Source organism: Elephantulus edwardii, unplaced genomic scaffold (genome assembly GCF_000299155.1).
Source record: "Elephantulus edwardii isolate Elephantulus edwardi_28Jun2011 unplaced genomic scaffold, EleEdw1.0 scaffold00245, whole genome shotgun sequence".
Classification (NCBI taxonomy): Eukaryota; Metazoa; Chordata; class Mammalia; order Macroscelidea; family Macroscelididae; genus Elephantulus; species Elephantulus edwardii.
In genome coordinates this window covers 3575251-3582290 of record NW_006399995.1, presented here as the reverse complement: position 1 = coordinate 3582290, position 7040 = coordinate 3575251, and the positions used below count along the sequence as shown (strand labels likewise).

Below are 7040 nucleotides of genomic sequence, written 5' to 3'. Positions count from 1 at the left end.
AGTTGTCTCTGAAGATTCAAATAGTTCTTAACATAGAGTAATTCAGAAAAACAGATGCAAAAGAAAATCTCCATTTGTTGGGAATTTATTTTAATCATTAGGAAAACCTAATCTTTCTGGATGGGCAGCATATAAAAATAGTAGTCCCAAGGAGGGGACAGTATATACTACCTCACTACTACACTTGAGATGACTGGTTCAAACACAATGGAATGTGTAAGCTAAATGTTTTATAATTGTAATACTTTCAGCCATGAAGGAATATTTTTGCAATTTCATTTTCCTTCAGAATATCTTAGAGTGCTAAATTTTTCAACTGCCTATTTGTTGAGTTAAATTATAGGACTCTAATGTGTATTAAAATTGTAAGCCCTCACTGGTATACTGTCTTCGTGGAGGGGTGTTGTATGTCTGCAGGTAGAGAAAGTGTGTGTATGTATGTGTGTGTGTGTGTGTGTTTGTCTGTCTGTCTGTATAAGAGGATGAAAGAGCTGTTGCCCTAATGGCATATGAAGAATGTCTGGACCTTCATTTCATAATATAATTCTTACATAATCATTTTCACATACTTGGTTTCTAATCATTGTGATTATTTTTTTTTTCAACGTCTAAGAAGACATAAATTTGGTTTGTTGATCCTATTGTAGAGTTAATTTTTAGGTTTTAAATGTTATTTATGTCTTAACTGAAAATAATTTTTCCAGTTAACATGCTCTAATTTTTTCTTTTATTTTAAAATGCTTACCTTTGAAGATAAGGATAGCCTTGTTTTCTCTGTGTGGTTCAGCTACTTTCCATTTGGTATTATGCACTCAAATGACATTTATCTATTAAAATTGCCATTTTTATTAAGCATTTTTCATGCATAGTAGTCAAATTATTTCTGAAAAGATTTCTTGTGCTTTTTTGATTTTGCTTACTTTAAAAAGGATTAATCTGGGCAGACATTATGAAAAGGAAAGGTGTTGCAGTTAATATATTTTTTGAACTTGTAGGACAAAAGATAACTGGCTAGCCTTGAAGTGACTGATGTACATTGGTCACGCATATTCTTCAAACTGTATGGAAGAAAATACTTGTCTCTTCAGCTCATCAGAGAAATAGTGGTGAACTTTGTGAACCTTGCAATTTAAGCTTTGAAGCATAAGTTTTCACTTTTCCAAAATATCAAAGCAATTGCCATTAAAAACGAAAACTTAGACTTCTGAATTTTTATTCCTTTTCTTCCATTTGAATTGTGTGCGCTATCATTGCTACATCGGTTTGATATCAGTGTTGAAAAACTACCAGTTATATTTGCTGTTTATAATCTGTTTGTAGATTAGCATAAAATGGATTTGATCCATTTTCAAAGCTGTGTGAATTTTTCTTAAAAGAAACAGCCATTTGTAATATGGGATTTCATAGTTATTAAACCAGTTACAGCTTTTATCATTAGCAGAGAGAGCACATGTTTATAAAGCAATGTAAAATTACGTTCATGAATATTTGGTAAATCCCAACAGACTTTATTTTACCATTAGCATAATTATGTGTTGTATAATTAAATTACGTCTATAATTTTGGATCACATTCATTGGTTAACAATAAAGTGACAAAAAGCTCATTCCTTCAAGGTCCACTGTTGTTATTTAATATGGATCCCTTGCAGATAATCCTCAAAATTAAAATCTCAGAGCCATGAATTATCACATCTTAATGAGAAATGGATAGGAAAAATTTCAAGTCAATTTAAATTCTTCATAGGCGCAATCCTCCTTCCCTCAAGTTCTCTGTCCTGATATGGTAGTGTTGTTGGGGTAGTAGCCTTTGAGTCTGCTCCGACTTAGGAGTTCTGCCTTCTACAGAATGAAACCCTACCTGATCCTGCACCATCCTCACAATCTCTGCTGTGTGTAAGCCTGTTGTCACAATCCTTATGTCAGTTCATCTCATTGAGAGTCTTCCTTGCCTTCACTGAACCTCTGTATTTCCAAACGTAATGTCCTTTTCCAGGGACTAGGCCCTACAACATACCCAAACTATATGAAACAGCGTCACCATCCTCATTTTGAAGGCGCAAGGCTGCAGTTCTTCCAAAAATGATGATCTCATTCTTTTGGTCATCCGTGGTATATGCTTCAGAATTCGTTGCCAACACCACAATGCAGAGACTTCAGTGCTTCCTTAGTCTTACTCGTGTTCGATTTTCACTTGCTGTTGAAGTAATTAAAAATACTATGACTTAGATCAGGTGTACCTTAGTTTTTAAACTGGCGTCCTTGTTCTAATGATTGATAATTCCATGGAAAAATTAAATTGACTTCTTGACAGCAGAAAATCACTGAAGAGTTTTTTGATTATTGCTTTTATTGTATAGTGCTTAAGGGGTTTTTCCCCCCCTAAGGGAAATAGAATACTCTTGTCATTGATTCATTTCACTATAAAAATATTTCTATTCTTTAAAGATTCTTGTGCTTAAGTCTGTTTTTCTTAAAGCAGCATCCTAGGGTAGTTATCAGAAATTTAAAAGTTGGTGGTTTTGGGGGTTTTTTGGTTTTGGTATTTTGTTTTTTCGTTTTTTAAATTTTATTATTTGTGTGTGTGTGTGTGCCATCAAATCAGGTCTGGCTGGTACAGGCGAAGATTGCTCCTCCTGCTTCAGCAGAGCATCTGGTGGATCCGAACCATGTATCTCTGGGATTGCAGTGTAGCTTCTTGCCACTAGGCCACCAGAGCTCCAGAAGTTGTTTTTAAAGGCTTATAAATTTTAAACAATAACTTTATTTATTAATTTTTAGTAAATAAGTCTTAATAGAATTTAAAAGCCAAGTATCTTCTTAATTTGTAATACTTAACTGATGCGTTATTATTTCTTTTGTCAAGACCAGGTATTTAATTGGTTTACTCTCATCAAAAAGGAGGAAATTTTTTTTATAATAATATTTTCCTGTTTCATCAGAATTTCCTGTTTAATCTAAAACTACCACTTAAAGTTATCTATTGCTTTATTAGAACTACTCTATCATTAGAAAAGTATTATTATTGTGTTTAAAAAAATAATTCTCATGACTTTCCCAGTTTTATCACCTTGTTGATTGGTGATGATTTTAGAAATAAAGATGGTAAGATAAAAATGTCTCAAATCTAAATGCTAAACCTGTGTGTGCAGGTTAAACTTAGTCTTTTAAAAACAGAAGCTTGAAATGAAAACATACAGAATAACATTCATTAGCATTAATTATTGAATAAATTAATAAACCATAGCTTGATTAATAAGAACAGAGAAGAACATTTTAAATGTGTTAACACAGGTACGCCAATTTCTCTCTTTTAATTAATTCTGAATAAACAGAATTTAGCTTTTTCTAATTATGTTACGGTCATTCTAATTAGACGGTATCCTAATGTAGCTGGTCATGTAGAATGGTTTTAATCTAGTACATTTCAAAATCTTGGTGAATTCTGCAGATGTTTTGAGAACTTCATGAATTATGAAGACAGACACCTTGCCTCTAATCTGTTAAGTAGGAAAGGGGGGAAAAATGATACTGTTCATTATATCAAAGTTCATAAAATTTCATCTTTGACTTTTCCATTGAATAATCCTACATCGAGTTTTCTTTAGTGGACCTACTTCTTAATGCCCACATATCTTCTAATTTCTCTATGTCTACCTTTCAAGACTTTTTAGAGCTTCTGTTTTCCTCGGGAAGAATCACACCTCACTCCTTTGCTGGGTAACTTTGAGCTCCTTCAATCTTTGATAGAGGAGCTTTCTGATTTGGGACTACATAATTCTGTAGAAGCTGTAGGAGCTCTCAAAAGTAAAGCCATGAAGCACATAATTATGGCATACTCTTTAAGGTTTCTGGTTTATTACTGAAGTCCCTATTACTGTTAAAAAGAGTTCCGGGTTCTTTAATACCATTCCGAGAGTTAATACATTTTTATTAGGTACTTTTTCTATTCTACAACTTAGAAGCAAGACTAGAATAACTGACCCTTTGTTTTACTCCATCATAGCTATGAAAGTACCAATTTAAGGACTTGGTAATTTAATTTAGCTCTTAGATCACTTACATTAAACTATTATAATATCAGCTTCTTAAAAATAACACCATATTAATTGATGTACTTGTGTGCCCAGATTCCTCCGTGCTTGTGTCTGTCCACTTGCTTCCATCCATGTAATGTTATTTTTATTACCCTTTCCTAATTGCTTAGTTTCATGTGATAATCATTAAAAGTTTTAGATTAATTTTAATATTTTGCATGTTATTTACATAGCTTCTAAAATTATTAGTGTTACTGGTTTTAGCTTTTTTTTTTTACCAAAGCCATCTTTTTATTTAGTCAGATGGCCATTGTCATTGTGATAATATGGTATCATAATTTCTGAGATTTGTGTGACCTTGGAAAACCCTTTTGATTAAATGTGGATTTAGTACATAAAATGCAACTTTTACTATGTTTATATACTATAATAGACTTTTTTGGGTTTTTTCAACTTAAAATACTTTATCTCATGTTTCAGATCTAGAAATGCATGTCTTTAACTCATAAAGTCTGTCCCTTTTTCTCCCTTGTGTGTCAAATCTAACAAAGCAATTCTGAATGCCGTTGTTTTAGTCATATAATTATGTGTTTTTATATATTAGCTGTCTGGGCTAAAAGGCACAGATACCAAAGGAGGGAAATGGCTGTAAACGTTAGAAAGACCAAGAGCATTAAATTGAGTGACTGACAGGGAATAACAACACTCGGTACGTTTCTCAAGTACGCTTTTTCTCTGCCAAACTTTCCTTTTGATAACTCAAATTTGAAATACTTTTTCAATATTTAAAGATATTTAAATATTCTTTAATATTTAAAGATAATCTGAAAGATCAGATCCATGATTTTAAATTTTTCTAACCTTGTGGAAAACCCTTACTTAACTGACAAACCAGTCAAATATAACAATTGATAAATCCATGTTAACCATTGATAAGGTTAATAGAGCTGTTGTTATGTGTCATCGGGCCACTTGTAAAGAGTTAGAAGTTCAGTGAATCAAAGAGGAAAAATAGATAATGATAAGGAAAGTATTACTAAAAAGAAGGGCAGAACAAAGCCAGTTGGACTCTAGGGGTTTATGGAGCCTTGAATGTTGTTCTGATGTGGTTTAGTTTGATTTGAAACTATCCTGGATATTTACAAAAGAAGAATAACCTTGCCTAAAAATTCATGCAGCTGTTTAGCTGCAGACTGAAACATAAGTGATGATAGGAACACACCAATAGTTGCTGGGAGAAAAAGACTTGGTGATCTCCCTTTGAAGATTTTTGGGACAATTCTGTTCTGTTTCAGTCAGGGGCTATCAAGTTAATTTCTTTTTTAAATTTTATACTAGTTTCTTTACAATGTGGTTGGGGGGTTGGTGAGGGAAATTGAAAGAATCTGTTCCTAAAAACAACGTGTTCGAATTTTGTAAATGTCTGCGAAAAAAGCACAGAGGTAAAAAGGAAGCTAATAGAAGAAGGTTATATAATAGCCTGAAGGAGGCTGGGACTAGGGGAATGATTCCCCTGCTTTCTAAAAATTTAAACTTATTTTCTGAGGATTTAAAAGGAAATATGTCAGTATTGTTTGCTCTGTTGTTGTTAGGTGCCATTGAGTCACCCATGACTTAGAGTGACCCTATGTACAGTAGCTCTGAAACCGGCCCCATCCTGAGCCAGTCTCGCTGACTCTGACACCCCTAACTCCATTATCTTCAGTTACTGTGTCAGTCCATCTCATCTGGGATCTTCCTCTCCTGTGTTGTCCCTCCACCCTTCCAGGCATGATGTCCTTCTCCAAGCATCCTGGCCACGTGGCCAAAGTCTATAAGATGGAGTTTTTAAAATCCTTGCCTCCAAGGAGGAAGGATTTCACCTTTGTACCAAAATTTTTGTCTTATATTACTAATGACTTCTTTTGGGAATTGGGCCATATTTTATTTTCTTGTAACTCTTGTTTTTACAGAATTCTCAGATTTTTGGAAAACCAGAAGCAAATGTGTCTTAGATTATTGGATGTGATGTACAGAAGTAGAAAATGTGCCCTGTCACCTCTTTATTTCTGAATCATTCCACGTTACCTCTTAGACACTAGATTTGTTTCATGGTGAAATTTCAAAAAGTGCTGAAATATTAGGCAAGGAGACATGACTTTTATTCCTCTTTTCATAAAATGATAAAACATACCAGGAGTGTGTGTTTGTGTGTGTGTGTGTTTGTATGTATGTATGTTTGTGTACACATACATTTATAGAACCATTATTTAAACTATTTACATTATCATTTTTATTAAATGATAAACCCATGCCATTGCGTTTATTCTAACTCACAGTGATCCTGTATTTTAGACGAGAACTCTTGATAGTTTCAAAGGCAGCAAATCATTATGGAAGTGGACTCCCTGGTCTTTTCTCCTACCATTTGACTGGTGGCTGTTAACTGCCAACTTTCCAGGAAGCAGCCAACTGCTTATCCACTGATCCAGCAAGGATTCCTATTAACATAATAATTTCCCATTATTAGCAGAGCATAGTTTAAGACTTACGGAAGATAGGCAAAACCCTGTAACTGTCAAGGAAACTAGTTAAGTGAGGGAGTTGAGACATGGGCACAAATGTTGGTGTGTATTATCATCCGAACCAACTCATAGCTGGCCCTTCAGTGGGATTTCAGAGGCTGTAAATCATTAAGAGGAAGTTGCCCATCTTTCCCCCAAAGAGCTGCTAGGGGATTCAAACAAACTGCCTTTGGGTTGGTAGCACAAATTCTTTCTTTTTTTTATTTTTATTATTAAATTTTATTCATTTTAATGAACATTTACAGAGATTTTGGGTTTTCATTCATTCACTGATGCACGGTTATCCTCCCCAGTTCATTCTTTCCCCCCCCCTTGAAAGTCTGTTTTAATTGTCCATTGCCACACTGCTTGTCAAAACCAGTTCTGATTAATCTCCTTTGTCAGTGTGTCCTTTGCCATTCCCTATCACTCCTCCCTGAGAGAGACTTCACCCTGATTCA

General features: G+C 34.1%; 1 protein-coding gene across 2 annotated transcripts in view; it reads left to right on the top strand.

Moving 5' to 3' along the window:
• Window positions 1-7040, top strand: part of RDX (radixin) — a 114065-nt gene that overhangs the window by 62340 nt on the left and 44685 nt on the right. The window lies entirely within an intron of this gene.